Source organism: Erinaceus europaeus, chromosome 9 (assembly GCF_950295315.1).
Source record: "Erinaceus europaeus chromosome 9, mEriEur2.1, whole genome shotgun sequence".
Lineage (NCBI taxonomy): Eukaryota > Metazoa > Chordata > Mammalia > Eulipotyphla > Erinaceidae > Erinaceus > Erinaceus europaeus.
In genome coordinates, this window is record NC_080170.1 from 24,084,780 (window position 1) to 24,100,301 (window position 15,522).

Sequence of the window (15,522 nt, forward strand, 5' to 3'; positions counted from 1 at the left end):
TATATCATTTGATGTGAGAAAGTGACTGGGAAGTACTTTGTCAGCCATTTTGAAAGTAATGATTCAGGGTTGGTGCTGGGAAACTGTAGGAGCAGCATGGTGTGGTGGGGAGGGCACAGACTTTGTCATGAGAGAGGGTATGGTTCAGGTTTTCACTCTAATTTCCAGACGTTCAGAGCCTTCTTCTATTAAATGGAAGTATTATTTACCTCTATCAGCAGTTATGAAGACTCAGTGATTTCTTAACTTCTTGTCATAGCATCAGAACCTTGGAAGTGAGGGTGCAATTCCATTTTCCTGGTATTGGAAAAGTGCCACGGGAATGGAAACCAACTAGGAACTCTCGTGACTGTGAAAATGGATTCATTTGTTTTTAAGATGCTCCAGATGTAGACCTTTTAATCTCCCACATTCTCAAGTTGAGGAACTGGGGAGATGTTCCTTTTCAGTCTCCGGATATCTATCGTCACAGTTATCAACATTTATTAGCCCTGGACCTACCACATGCTTTGACACACATCTCTCGCTCTGCTTTTCCCAAATCCCTGACGTTGAATTGTGTCTCCTTTTGTCAGAATATTAAACAGAGGCTCAGAGAAATGAAGTGAGTAGCTTTAAGATTAAGATTTAAAATTAAGCAAATTTCACCTTTTCCTCTTTCTTTCTTTCTTTCTTTCCTTTTCCCTTCTTTCCTTCCTTCTTTCCTTCCTTCCTTCCTTCCTTCCTTCCTTCCTTCCTTCCTTCCTTCCTTCCTTCTTTCCTTCCTTCCTTCTTTTCTTTTCCAACTGCTGTCAGGGTTGTCACTGGGGCTCTTTATCTACATGAATCTACCATTACCAATGGTCTCTCTCTCTCTCTTCACTTCCCTTCTCCCTCTCCTTCTCCACTCTCTCCCTTACTCTGTCCATCCCTCCCTCCCTCTCTTGTTTCTTTTCTTTAGTAACTAGAAACAGAGAAATTGAGAGGGAAGGGGAACATTAAGAGTAAGAGAAAAAGAAAAAAACACACCTGCAACAGTGTTTCTCCCATTTTCTCTCTCTCTCTCTCTGTATCTCTTTCTTTCTCCCTCCTTATCACTATTTGTCTCTTTCTCTGTATCTCACTTTTTGTAAAAAAAAAAAAATAGAGAGTTTGGGGCAGATGGTAGTGCAACTGGCTAAGTGCAAATATTATAAAGTTTAAGGACCTGATCCCTACTTGCATGGGGAAAGCTTTGTGAGTGGTGAAGCAGTGCTGAAGGTATTTATCTCTCCCCCTTCATCTTCCCCTTCCCTCTCAATTTCTCTCTCTCTATATGCAATAAATAAATAAATATTTTCTTAAGTCAAGTACCTTTAACCAAAAAAGTGGGGGGGGGAGACAATGGCCACAAGGAATGGTGCAGGCATAGTGCATGCATTGAGCCCCAGCAATAGCCTTGCTAGGAGGAAAAAAAAAAAGCACAAAATTTTTTTTGATGTAAATGTTCTTTTCAGATTGGTCATCAGCTTAGAGTCTGGTGAATGTCTAGCTTAAGAGTATCATAAGATGAGCCAGGTGGTGGCAGACCTTATTGAGCGCACATTACAATGTGCAAGGACCCAGGTTCAAGTCCCCAGTCTCCACCTGCAGGGGGAAAGCTTTGCAAATGTTGAAGCAGGGCTGTAAGTCTCTCTCTCTTTCCCTGTCTGTTTCCCCTTTCCTCTCAACTTCTGTCTATCTGTATCCAATAAGCAAATAAATATAATTAAAATAATTAGGGAAAAGAGTGTGATAAGGAAGACTGCTTTGAAAAGTCTTAAACCTTGATTTCTTTTAAACCAGTTTCTGCTGAGCTCAGCATTCCTACTTAGCAGTGCCTAGTCATATCCTGGGTCTTATTATGAGATACGACGAGAAACAAACAAAACCAAACACTGATGGCTGAAGGAGATTCTTGAGTTTCTCTGGCACTCATATCTCTGGCCCCCTTCCAGTTCTCCTGGGCCTGTGGAGGTTTCTGCTGTGTTTTTAATGCTGAGTGGGGTTTGCTATTTCCTTAGCTTATCCACCAGTTCAGTTTTTCTTTTTTGTGCAGATTCTTGTTTATTAGGGGAACAGACTACTGGACCAGAAAGAAACCACCAAACTGGCCTAGGCTTAGGCATCTTTCTTAATCTATGTTAGCACAGAGACTTGGTTTCAACATCCGTCTATCTAGAAAAAAACAAACAAACAAAAAAAATAACTGAGCCCCCAAAGCCACAGTCCAAACAAGCCCAAATCCTCTCCTGTGGATCTTGCAGAATCCTGGAGTTGTCCCACTCTCCCCTCCTCCCAGCCTGCCTTCCCCCCACCCCAGGGCAGGATTTATTCTTTCTAGCTCTGGTTTGTCATACCTTCTAGACAGTAGGGTTGCCTTTCACATTTTGTCTTAGAGGGGCACCAGAGTCTGTAGAGAATGTCATACATCATTGAAAAGAAGACAGATAAGAAATGGAAGCCACCAGAAAGCCCTGAAACATGAAATGAGGAGCCTAAACAGTGGCCCCAATATCCAGCCTTCCTAGATGACCTGACTTGATAAGCCTAGACGGGTGAGGATCTCACTTACGCTGTGGCGTGTTTGTAATGTTACAGGTCATTTCCTTGACTTTCCTAAACACATTTTTCAAACTGGCTTCCAGTTGATCCAGATGCCTTGAGTAGAGTCCATCAAAAGCCTCACTGCCCTGAACATGACAGATAGCTGACAGCTGTTGCTGAAAATGGACGCTGCTTTGGAACTGGCTCAGTGATGAAGGGAGGTGCTTTGCAGAAGTCACACACTCCAAAATATTTGTCTTTGTGATAAGCTGTTGCGTGATGTCTGTCCTGATAGCAACACTCAGGATGGGCAGCCTGCCTGCTTGAGTTTTAGAGTTATAAATCTTTCCAAGAGGGGCTAGACGAGATGGGGTGGGGGGTTATTGCTTAACATTAGAGCACAGGACTTGTATACCTGAGGTCGCAGTTGTCCCATGTTTAGTCCCTGGAACCTTAACATACTAGAACTGAGTATTCCTCTGACCTAACCACCCCTCCCCTCTCTCTTAGAAAAAGAAATAAAATCTTTCCAAGAAAGCAGAAGTGAACTAACAGACATTACATTCATTCATTGATTCAAGTTTGGCGTCTACTGACTTTATAGATTACTTTGGTTTCCCACCTCATAGATCACAGCATGGACCACCTGTACCCCATTGGTCATTAGCTATGCACATTTTGATTTACAGTATGATGTTATTTGGGGGGGGTCCTCATGAAGGTATTGTTTCCATGGAAGTTGGACACAGTGTTATATAATAGTAAGTGGGTGCTAGAGGAATAAATGGCATTGATAAAAAGAACCTATCCTATGTAGATGCTGTCCATCTCATCTTGGTGTACCCTTCCTTCCTTCCTTCCTTCCTTCCTTCCTTCCTTCCTTCCTTCCTTCCTTTCCCCCTCCCTCCCTCCCTTCCCCCCTTCCTTCCTCCCTTCCTTCCTCTTTCTCTCTTTCTTTTTGTTTTTTCTTCTTTTGCCTTCAGGGTTATCACTGGGGCTCGGTGCCTGCACCACAAATCCACTGCTCCTGGCGGCCATTTTTCCATTGTTGTTGTTTCTGCTGCTCCTGTTGTTGGATAGGACAGAGAGAAATGGAGAGAGGAGGGGAAGGCAGAGAAGGGGAGAGAGAAAGACAGACACCTGCAGATCTGCTTCACCCCTTGCATAGTGACCCCCTCTGCAGGTGGGGAGCCGGAAGCTCGAACTGGGATTCTTGTGCTTTACACTGCGTACTTGGTGTTCTTTTAATCCAAGCTTTTTCTTAAATACTGTCGCTACAATTTAAGCTCCGCCGCATGCTGCCACTGCTGTTACAGAAATACATTAGATTGATGGAACGATGCTGCCTCCTTTATGGCTGGAGAAAATGATGACTTCCTCTGTTCTCTCTAATCTTGCTTTTATGGCTTGTTTTTCCAAAGGACTGCATACTTGACCTTAAGAGGGGGGGAAGAAGACTGCACATTTCATTTAACGAGTAATAAAAAGTTGGGCTCTCATTTTGCATTTAAACCTATGGAGAACACATTGTTCTGTAAGATATTTTCATTATAATCCCCCAGGTCTCAGACAATTCTGGCGGACTCCAAACTGCTCGAGGACTGGATGTGTGAATGATGGAAAATAGATGCATTGGACTTTGACCTATTTTACTCTCAGTGTCTCCAAGTTGGAAATGATTTTTTGGCTCTTCCACTTTTCCGTAAGGTTTTGGGAACCACTCTCTCAAAGAGCAAAGCAACACAAACTGGAATTCATGCTTAACCTCTCCACCCCACCCCTTTCGCTCCCATTGCAAATCCTTGACTAGCTGGTGATTGTGAAAGTCTGTTGCTCATTGTTTAAAAGGTAGAACTCTTCTTTTCTAAATCCCTTCTTTCTATCTTTCTTTCTTTCTCTTTCTTTCTTTCTTTCTTTCTTTCTTTCTTTCTTTCTTTCTTTCTTTCTCCTTCTTTCCTCCCTTCCTTTCTTCTTCCTTCCTCTCTTTCTTTCTTTCTTTCCCTTCCTTCCTTCCTTCCCCTTCCTTCCTTCCTTCCTTCCTTCCTTCCTTCATTCCTTTTCTTCCCTTTCCTTCCTTCCTTCCTTCCTTCCTTCCTTCCTTCCTTCTTTCCTTCCTTCCTTCCTTCCTTCTTTCCTTCCTTCCTTCCTTTCCTTCCCTTTCCTTTCCTTTCCTTTCCTTTCCTTTCCTTCCTTCCTTCCTTCCTTCCTTCCTTCCTTCCTTCCTTCCTTCCTTCCTTCCATTCATTTTTTTGTGTGGAACTGGTGATTCACCCATACATAATATCACTCCAGGTCACTTTTTTCATTCAGATAGAAAAAGAGAGGGGCTAGGTGGTGGCAACCTGATTGAGTGCACATGTTAGAATGCACAAAGGCCCGGGTTTGAGCCCCCGGCCCCTGCCTGAAGGGGGAAATCTTCATGAGTGGTGAAGCAGGGATGCAGGTGTCTCTCTGTCTCTCTCCCTCTCTACCTCCCTCTACCTTCTTGTTGTCTGGCTGTCTCTATCCGATAAGTAAATAAAGATAATACAAAACACATTAAATAAATAAACAGAGAAAGAGACACTGCAGGTGCTTCCTCTGTTGTATAGCACTTACCAAGTGAATCATCTTTTTGGTCCAGACAGAACCATTTCATTTATTTAAAAAAATTTTTTTAACATGATTGAAGGTATTTTTTAAATGAAAAAGTGTATTGCTGTAATCCATTAGATAACTCATTTTCAAAAGTCTAGGGCATGAAAACATCCATCCAGCTTTGACATCATTCCTTTCAATAATAAGGAAAAAAATAACAAGGGAAATATTTTTTCTTTTTTATTTAAGAAAGGATTACTTAACAAAACCATAGGGTAGGAGGGGTACAACTCTACACAATTCCCACCACCCAATCTCCATATATCCCACCCCCTCCCCTGATAGCTTTCCCATTCTCTATCCCTCTGGGAGCATGGACTCAGGGTCATTGTGGGTTGCAGAAGGTAGAAGGTCTGGCTTCTGTAATTGCTTCCCCGCTGAACATGGGCGTTGACTGGTCGGTCCATACTCCCAGTCTGCCTCTCTCAAGGGAAATGTTTTAAAATAAAACATCTAGGGCCAGATGGTGGGGCACCTGGTCAAGTGCACATATTACCATGCACAAGGACCTAGGTTCAAGCCCCCCACTTCCTAGATGCAGAGGGAAAAGTTTCACAGTAGTGAAGCAGTACTGCAGGTCTCTCTCTCTCTCTTTCTTCTTTTTTTAAAAATATTTTTTGATAGAAACAGGAATAAATTGAGAAGGGAGAAGGAGATAAAGAGGGAAAGAGACAGAGAGACACTTGCAGCACTGCTTCACCACTTATGAAACTTTCCCCCTGCAAGTGGGGAACAGGGGCTTGAACCTGGGTCCTTGAGCACTGTAATTTGTGCAATCAGGTGCACCACTGCCTACCTCCCCCAGCACCTTAGATAGAACCTTTTAATGCACTTGTGTTAGGGAAATTTATTAGATGAACTTTAAAGTCTATATTTATAAAGGAAACTTGTTGGGGTTGGCTGGTGGTGCACCTGGTTGAGCGCACATGTTACAATGTGTGAAGACCTGGGTTCGAGTTCCCAGTCCCCACCTGCAGGGGGACAGCTTTACAAGTGGTGAAGTAGTGTTGTAGTGTCTCTCTGTCTCTCTCCTGTATCAGTGCCTTTCCTCTTGATTCTTGGCTGTCTTAATCCAATAAATAAAGAAAGATAATACAAAAAGATTTTTTAAAAAAAGAGAAAGTTTGTTTACTTCTAAACTTGAAGCAATGTTTGTATCCAACATAACTCATATAAGTGGGGAAAGACCCAAGCAGAGCATGGTTCCCACAAAGTCTTAGAGATAGTTTGGCTGCTATTTTGCTTTTCATTTTTAAAAAACAGATTTCCCACTCTTTGTAAGTTTGCTTTTAAAAAAAAAGAAAACATATTCACAAAAGTTTCCATCTGTCAATTTGAGTCTAAAATAATTATTAAATGTTCATGTGTCTCTTCTAATTAGTGTTTGAGTGCCCACTGGATAAATGCTTAACAGTGGTATTTCTAGACCATAATGTAATTCCGTTTTTATTTGTTTAAGTATTGTTAAAATAAATGCTTAACAGTGGATAAATGCTTAACAGTGGTATTTCTAGATCATAAATGCTTAACAGTGGTATTTCTAGATCATAATGTAATTCCGTTTTTATTTATTTAAGTATTGTTAAAACCATATAGTTTTCCAAAGGGGCTGTTCCAGTTTGTTATAACAGAGTTATACCAGCAATATAACAGAGTTCCCTTTTTCCCACAACCTCTCCAACACCTGTCATTTCCTGGTTTGTTAATGTAAGCTGTTCTCTCAGGTGTGAGATGGTATCTCAGTATAGTCTTAATTTTCATTTCTCTCCCTGCAGGTGACTTGACCTTGGGCCCTTGTGTTTGGTAATACATGCACTTAACCAGGTGCGCCACCATCAGGCCCCTTCTCATTTCTCTAATGGTAAGTGATATGGAGCATTTCTTTATGTGTCTGTGGGCCATGTGTAGCTCTTCTTTAGAAAACTGTCTGTTTAATTATTTGCTCCATTTTTTTTATTGGATTACTTTTTCTTCTTTGGTAGAACCATACCAATTCTTTATAGAAGTTTGATGTCAGTCACTTGTCTGATGTGTGATGTGCAAATATCTTCTCCCATTTACTCTGGGTTGTGTGGCTGTTCTTGGGGAGTTTGCTTTTGATGTGTAGAAGCTCCTTAGTTTCCTGTTTATTTCCCATTTAGTAATCCTATTTATTTACTCTTGTTTTCATTGTCATACCCAGGAGGTTGAATATCCAAATACATCTTTGATGTGAAGGTCCTGCAAAGTTTCACTGATATTTTCTTCTATAAAGTTTAGAGTTTCTGGTCTAATATCTAGATCTTTGATCCATTTTGATTTTACTTTGGTGACAGGTTGTAGAGGCTGGTCTAGTTTCACTTTTCTACATGAGGATGGCCAGTTGTCCCATCATCCTATGTTGAGGCAGCCTTCTTTACCCCCTTTACTTGTTCTGGCCCCTTTGTTGTATATTATGTGGCTATCTGAGTTTGGGCTCATTTCTAGGTTTTTGATTCTGCTCCATTGGTCCAAGTCTCCATTCTTAATTATTTCAGTATCATGCTGTTTTGATTAATGTTGCTTTGTAGTATAAAATGAAGTTGGGGAGCATGGTACCTTCATATTTTTTGTTTTTTTCTCAGGAGTGCTTTGGCAATTCATAGCCTTTTGTGGTTCCACAGAAATTTTTGGACAAGTTGTTTATTTTGCTTAAAGCTATTAGAATGTTGTTGAAAGGGATTTGCACTGGAATCGTAGATTGATTTTGGTAGAAGGGCCACATTAATAATGTTTATTCTTCCAATCCAGGAACAAGGAGTGTTCTTTCACTTCTGTGTGTCCTTCTCTATTTCTTTTAGAAATGTCCTATAGTTTTTGTAAAGGTCCTTTACCTCCTTCATGAGATTTACCCCAAAGTATTTTATTTTTGAATAAAAAATAAAATTCAATAATGTAAGTTTTTATTCACTGGTTATGAGGGAGGTTTCACTACTGTGCCTGGAGCTGGCCCTGGCGAAAGTAATTAAGAGTCCCTGAAGGAAAGGGGGAGTTGGTGAGATGAATGAAGTGAGAGACACATCAGCTGCTTCAGGTGCTGGAGAGAGGCGTCCTTGCCTTCTGTCTACAGAGGTTTATTATTTAAACACTTTTTGCCTGGATGTAATTGACATTATGTAAGATTTTTTTCATTAACATCAAGGATACAGATGACATCATGTATGATTGTTTTCATTAGCATCAGGAATAACCTTAAACAACAACATTATTATTATTATAGGTATGTTTTCCTTAGAAAGTTCCCTAGGCTTGGGACATCCTAAATCTACCTAAATCTACCTTTGAAAGTTTCCTTGGTCTGGAGTAGTGTAAATTTTCCCTTGAAATGACCATCTGTGTTTTGACCATCTCCCTGTTCTGACCTTCTGTATGAATAAACATTTTCCCCCTGGAGCTAAATCTAATAGCTTTTCTTCTTAACCTTGGGTCTAACTAGATCATAGTAGGCTGGCCACCTACAGAAAACTTCTGCTGTTAAGTAAGTACACACCATGGGGGCTCTTTTCTGGTTAGCCTTTGCATATATGAAAGTTCACTGACTTTTAGCTAATGAAAGTTTACTTACTTCTACCCGTATATCCTAACATTAGCTATTTAACTACACAACCTAATACTCATCATGGATGCCTGTAAGTGGAAGCATGGTATTTGTGGGTGAGGGTAAGCAATAGGGCCTCTTTATATTTAGGTGGAGGTCACAGTCTGCCACTCATGCTACAAGCTTTTGGTCTGAGTCCAACTAATTGAGAAGCTGTAGTGCTGATAAGAAGCTCTTTTTCTGAAAGCCTCCCAATGAGCTTCTGCTCCTAGGCCACTTTCAGTCTTGTCATACTCACTGCCATCATTGTTGTCACCCTGTACTTCCCTTGGGGATCTCTTTCTATAGTCCCCAGGTTATATTTGTGTATTTGCAATATAGCTAATAAGTCCTCAAATTATCAATGTAATTAAAAACAAATAGCTTCGGTTTAGTGTAGAACTTCCCGCTCTGCAGTAGGTTCCAGTCTGTTCAGACTTTGTCTGGCAACACACGTGACGTCACCTCCACCATTACACAAAAAGGATGGGTAGTTTCAGTTCAGTCCTGGCTTGCTTGGACTTTGTCTGACAGTAGCCGTGACAGCGCCTCCACCACCACTGCATGTCAATTTTTTATTTTCTTTTTGAGAGAGCGAGAAATAGAGGGAGAGAGGAAAATACATCAGAGCACTGAAGCTTCCTGCAGTGCTGTGGGCGTCAGAACTGAATCTGGCTCTGAATCATGACAGAAGCAGGCACACTATCCAGATGAGCTATTTTGCTGGCCTCATATACTGCCAGTTGACATATGGCTTTAATATTCCAGAGAGTTTAGACTGTCTGCCTCAGTGTTTGAGGTAAAAATATTGGGCTGTCAGAAATGCCTCTGGCTTTTCTGACAATGCAGTATAAAATGAATTTTAAAAGAGACTTGGGAAATCTCAAAGGATATGTTTTTGAAACTCTACAGAGACTGTATCTTTTATTTTATTCAGACTAGCAACAAGTTGTGGAGGGATTTAATAACTAATTCTTTTTGGGATAATTCTAGGAAGAGGCTCAGAGGTTCACTTACTCTTATTATGCCTCTTTTAGCTTTAGTAGAGTATCAAATTCATACTCCCTATCCTCTTTTCTGAATGAATTATTTGCTTTAATAGAACATAAAATATTCATAATCCATCCAATCCGTTTAGTGATTATTCAAGAGTTTGATGTTCCTACTGCTTTCTAACAGCATGGAAAACATGTTTCATTTATCATTATGGTTTATTTGACAAACGTCAGTTTATTTTCAAAATATCTGACTGGATCAGCCTTAAAATTTAATCAGAAATTAGTATCTAAATTGTCACCAAGTCAACACACGAGCTAGGCGATGCACTGCACTTTACAAATAAGTTTTTCAGATTTTGTTATTTTTCAGTCTGTAGTCGACATGCATATTCAGAGGCCTTGCTCCATACAGCCTCTTGTGGTCCAAAAGCAAAACTTGTTTGTGTGTCTACTGAAGGGACAGTGATTGGGCAGGAGATGCTTAGTCTTCCCTAGATGCTGAGCACTGTGCTTAATCATTAGGTAGGTGGCTTTTGATTTTTTTTGTTTGTTTGTTTTGTTTGCTTTCAAGGTTGTTGTTAGGACTTGGCACCGGCACTATGAAGTCACTGTTCCTGGTGTCTTTTTTTTTTTTTTTTTCCATTTTATTGTATAGGACAGAGAGAAATTGAGAGGGGAGGGATAGATAAAGACACCTGCAGACCTGATTCATCACTTGTGAAGCATTCCCAAAGAGGTGGGGAGCAGGGGCTTGAACCCAGTTCCCTGCTCTGATCCTTGCACTTAGTACTATGTGTGCTTAACCAGGTATGCCACCGCCCAGCCTTCAGTAGGTCTCAGTTTTGAAATACGAAATGCTGTGCTTGCAAATTTATTAGACCTCTGTCATTGTGGAATAAGTATGCCCGATTTGAATTTCTGAGCTCAGACCACCTGTTTCTGTGTTTCTTCTTAGAACTGCAAAGCCATGGGGACTTACAGCCTAGTGGAAGCATTATAGAATCCTGGAGCTGTTAGGAATTTCAGAGTTCATGGAATCCAGTGTCTAACTAATTTTTAAATTGGCAAATTAATGGCTTACATTATAGCTCTTCACACATAGGTACCTTTCCCACTACTCATGACAGGTCTGCAGAAATATTCTCACCCCCAGCCTGGGTCCTTTCCTTCCATCATGTACCAGGACACAAGGGAGCAATGTAATCTCCTACTTTTATGGGGAAGGAAACTTAAACTCCTGAAACTGGGCAATTTTCTCAAGGACCCAGAGCCATTAACTAGGTTGTGGATTTGCCATGTCTCTGGACTATTTCATGAATTCCAAGTGTCATTTCTATAGTGAACTAATGGACTCTGAGTCACTGATGGGCTCTTTGAATTAGCTGGATTCCTCTAGCTGATTTTTATCATACTTTTAGATGCCCACCATTTCTTTCACACTGCCATGCTATTCAGTTTCTCCCCCCCACTCCCCATCCTATTCAGTTTCTACTGGCAGCATCTTTGTAAGCATCTTGCTTTAGCTATATTGGGTTTGGAAATTCTGAGAAATCAAACTAGTGCTTTAATGTTATGAGGTCTGAGTGAAAATTAGGACTTATTAAACTATATACCAGGCAGTCCCACTGCAAAAATGTTGGAAAAACTAAACCTGAATATCCAAGACTCCCCATGTGTCTCATAATGCTTTCTTTTGTGTCTGTACCACTTAGTGGACTTTTAAAAGCATTTTTTTAAATTCAAGCCAGAGTTAGAAGAATGAAAAGTTTATGAAAGGATCAAAGTGTTTCTCCCTCTATTTCATTGAGCTATGGGATGAATCCCTTGACATAGGTGAATCTATTCATAGCAACATGTGTTTGTTAGAGAAAAAGAAATACCCCAGTATCCAGCCATCAGGAAAACAGTTTCTCTCTCTCTCTCTCTCTCTCTCTCTCTGTGTGTGTGTGTGTGTGTGTGTGCGCGTGCGCTCATGTGCAAACAACAGGGTATGATTTTCCCTTCAATAGCTACACATTCTGAAGATATCTTAAAGAGAATTTCGTAATGTATTTGTTATTGGTTTGACAGCATAGCTCACTTGGATCATGCCCTTGCTTTGTCATGGGCATGACCCAGGTTCAAACCTTGTCCCCACCACACTGAAGGAAGCTTCAGTACTGTTTTTTTTTTTTTTAATTTAAAGGTATATGTCCATTCTTTTAAAAATAAATAATATTTATTTGATAGAGGTATAAATCAATAGGGGGTGGGGAGATAGAGTGGGAGAGAGATACCCATAGCTTTGCATCACTGCTTGTGAAGCATTCCCTCTTCAGGGATGGGGATGGGGGCTTGAACCTGGGCCCTCCTTGTGCATTTTAGCATGTGTGCTCTACCATGTGCACCACTGCCACCTCCCCCTTTCTGTCTTTCTGTCTGAAAAAAAGTTGACCTAGAGCTATGAAGCGTCAGTGACCACAACAAAAAAATATATATTTGTTCCAACAAGTGAAAATAACCTTCTTGGCTTCTAGCATCATGTAATTCTTTTGTCAGTAAGAGTCTTGGGAATGTTTCAAGAAGGCGGCTTCTAAGTGTTGATCCACGTGTTTAGAGCTGCTCTTAGTTGACACAGATTACTTACAATTCTAATTTATTATAAAGTTCTTCCATTTTCCTTTGGAAGCTATAATTTAAATGGAGGCACTGGCTAGTTATGAGGCTCAACTCTGCCTGGTCCTTGAGACCAGTCCCTCAAGAATTTGATGCTTTTCTTCTTGTGAAACAAATAAAAACAGCATTGGAACTGTCAGGAAATAACAGCCGCTTTTGAAGGCTAATCATTACCAGCTTTTGTCATGTGGTTGTAATTGTTGCATGAATTCTGCTTCAATCAGGGAAAAATATGCTTAAGTGCCAGTAAAAGTTTTTATGCTGCTATGAAATTTTGCAATTTACGCCTTTGTACAGATCAGCCCGTGTTACCAGGCAACACCGTATGTGTCTCTCACTCAAATTATTCCTTAATTCCTGGCATTGCTATAAACTTGAGCTAAGAAACAACAACAAGAACAACAAACTCATAATGAACTGTTATAACACAGGCTTACATCTGATGACAAATGTAAGATGGAAGTTGTGGTACTGAAAAAATAATGAGGCGGTATTGAAAAAAAAAAAAAAGACAACCAGAAAGCCTGGGTAGAAAACAATTAAGAATATTAGAGCTTCACTTGTATTCACCTCAGGGAGGGATGAAAAAAAAGTGTTTTCAAGTGGATTTTATGATCATGCCATTCTCTGATTGGCCATTAAACGGGCCAGGTTTTTGGCACTTTCGGCAGTCATATATGTGATGCTGGTTTTAATTAAGAAGTGCACCACAGGAAATTCAATGACCAGGGAAGTGTGGCATTGTTGCCTGCTTGCTGTGCACCCATATGCATCTGAGAGGAGATAAACCTGAGAGATAGAACGACTCTCTCTCTGCATCTTTCAATAGACGGCCTGTGTGAGACGGAGCTTTGCCACACGGGCGGAGTCTGACTGTCCCTACAAAATCTGAATGTGGTCATCTGACAGACAAGGAAATCACAACGTGTTCCTCCAAGCAAGGCCAAATTAGACAACCAGGACAGAGTCAGAGATGCTACAGACTCAAAAGGATCCTAGAGTCACTCTCATGTCCTTGGTTTGTGGTCTGCAAAGTCCTTCCTTTCTTATTTGAATTCTTTCAGGGCTTTTAGTTTCTGTTGTGATTGTTTGGAGGCATCCTCCGTGTTTCACAATTAGTTGCCACACCTGAAGCAACCAGAGAGGCCTGAGAAAGAGTTCACTGAGTAAGGAGCCTGCCTTTTCATGCCTCAGGTCAGGTTCAAGACCAGGCACCCCAGGGGGAAGGTGGAGCCACATCAGGGGAGGTGGGGCTGGACTGCAATTTCTCTCCCTGTCTTTCAAGCTAAATGAAAAAAGTTCCACAAGATAAATTTCAGCAGTAGCTCCCTAAGGCTTATGTTTATGTGACACTCACATATAGGAAATTCTGCTCAGCATGTGCCTTACATCTCCAGGAAGTGGGAGATTGGAGTTTGAACTCTGGCTGACCTCTGACGTCTGACCACCACACTCTTCATGAAGTCTGAGAAAAGCTGGTCTGAAGGAGAGCAATCCTAAAGCAGTTTTCCATTCCTCCCTCCATAGGCCCTTTGCACTGCAAGCTGTGGGACTTCCTAGTAGGAAGCAGGGATCCCTGGGTGTTGTCACTATGAAGGATTAGTGAAGACAAGCAGTGTTGGGTTTATTAAAGCAACTTTGCAAATTTGCTTTTCCCAGCTCTAAGTTTGCAGTGCCTTCTGGGGGAGATGACATGCCATTTATTTATTTATTTTTAATTATTGTTGTAATTATTGTTTTTATTGATGTCATCATTGTTGGATAGGACAGAGAGAAATGGAGAGAGGAGGGGAAGACAGAGAGGGGGAGAGAAAGATAGACACCTGTAGACCTGCTTCACCGCCTGTGAAGGGACTCCCCTGCAGGTGGGGAGCCGGGGGCTCGAACCAGGATCCTTACACTGCTCCTTGCGCCAAGTTAGCTTAAGCTGCTGCGCTATCGCCCGACTGCCGTCATTTCCTGTAATTGATTTTTCCTGTAATCAAGATTGCCTTTACAAAGGATATTTACTTTATTTAAAAAATTTTTTATATTTTTTTAAAATCTTTATTTATTGGATAAGGAAAGCCAAAAATCAAGAGGGAAAGGGGTGATAGAGAGGGAGAGCAACAGAGGGATACCTGCAGTCCTGCTTCTCCACTCGCAAAGCTTTCCCCCTGCAGGTGGGGACCAGGGACTGGAACCTGCATCCTTGCACATTGTAATACATGCGCTCAACGAGGTGCGCCACCACCTGGCCCCTGATTTACTTTATTTTAATGAGAGAGAGCGGGAGAGAGAGGGAGAGGGAGAGGGATAGGGAGAGGGAGAGAGGTGCTAGAGCACTGCTCAGCTCTGGCTAATGGTGGTGCAGAGGATTGAACCTGGAACTTCAGAGCTACAGGCAGGAAAGTCTTTATGTTGTCTCCTCAACCCACCTAATATGTGATTCCCCCTTTTTTATTAGTGATTTAATAATGATTGACAAGTTGTGGGATAAGAGGGGTACAACTCTATATAGTTCCCACCACCAGAGTTCCATATACCATTCCCTCCATTGGAAGAGTCCCTGTTCTTTATCCCTCTGGGAGTATGGACCAAAGATCTTTATGGGGAGCAGAAGGGGGAAGGTCTGGCTTCTCCACTGGACATGGGCAGTGAGAGGTTGATCCATACTCCCAGCCTGTCTTTATCTTTCCTGAGTGGGGTAGGGCTCCAGGACACATTGGCGGTGAGGTTGTTTGTCCAGGGAGGTCAGGATGGTGTCATGGTAGCATCTGCAACTTGGTGGCTAATACGTGATTTTAAGAGAACTGGAAACATCTGTTCTAGCCTTCACTGCCTCCTGTCTGGTTACTAAGAGTTGGAGTTCCATGTCTTAACTTTCACTCCCTGAGTGGGGCTTTGTTTTGTGTCAAAGACAAAAGCCAAGGGGGAGCTTTCTTGTCTCTATTCAAGGGGTGTGGGGGAGAGAGAAGGGTGCATAGGGAGGGAGGGTGGTAGAGAGAGAGACAGAGACAGAAAGAGAGAAAGAGAGAGAGAGAGAGAGGAGAGTTGTAGTGGGGAGTGGAGATCAGCTGCAAAGTGAAAGGGCTTCAGGACTAATGAAATTTT

At 41.5% G+C, this 15,522-nt stretch overlaps 1 long non-coding RNA gene across 1 annotated transcript in view; it reads left to right on the forward strand.

Moving 5' to 3' along the window:
• The window catches only part of LOC132540366 (uncharacterized), a 113,751-nt gene that overhangs the window by 91,650 nt on the left and 6,579 nt on the right, over positions 1–15,522 (forward strand). Inside the window, exon 2 of the long non-coding RNA XR_009551541.1 lies at positions 6,957–7,042. This is a non-coding gene — a long non-coding RNA (uncharacterized LOC132540366). The remainder of the gene's footprint in view (positions 1–6,956; positions 7,043–15,522) is intronic.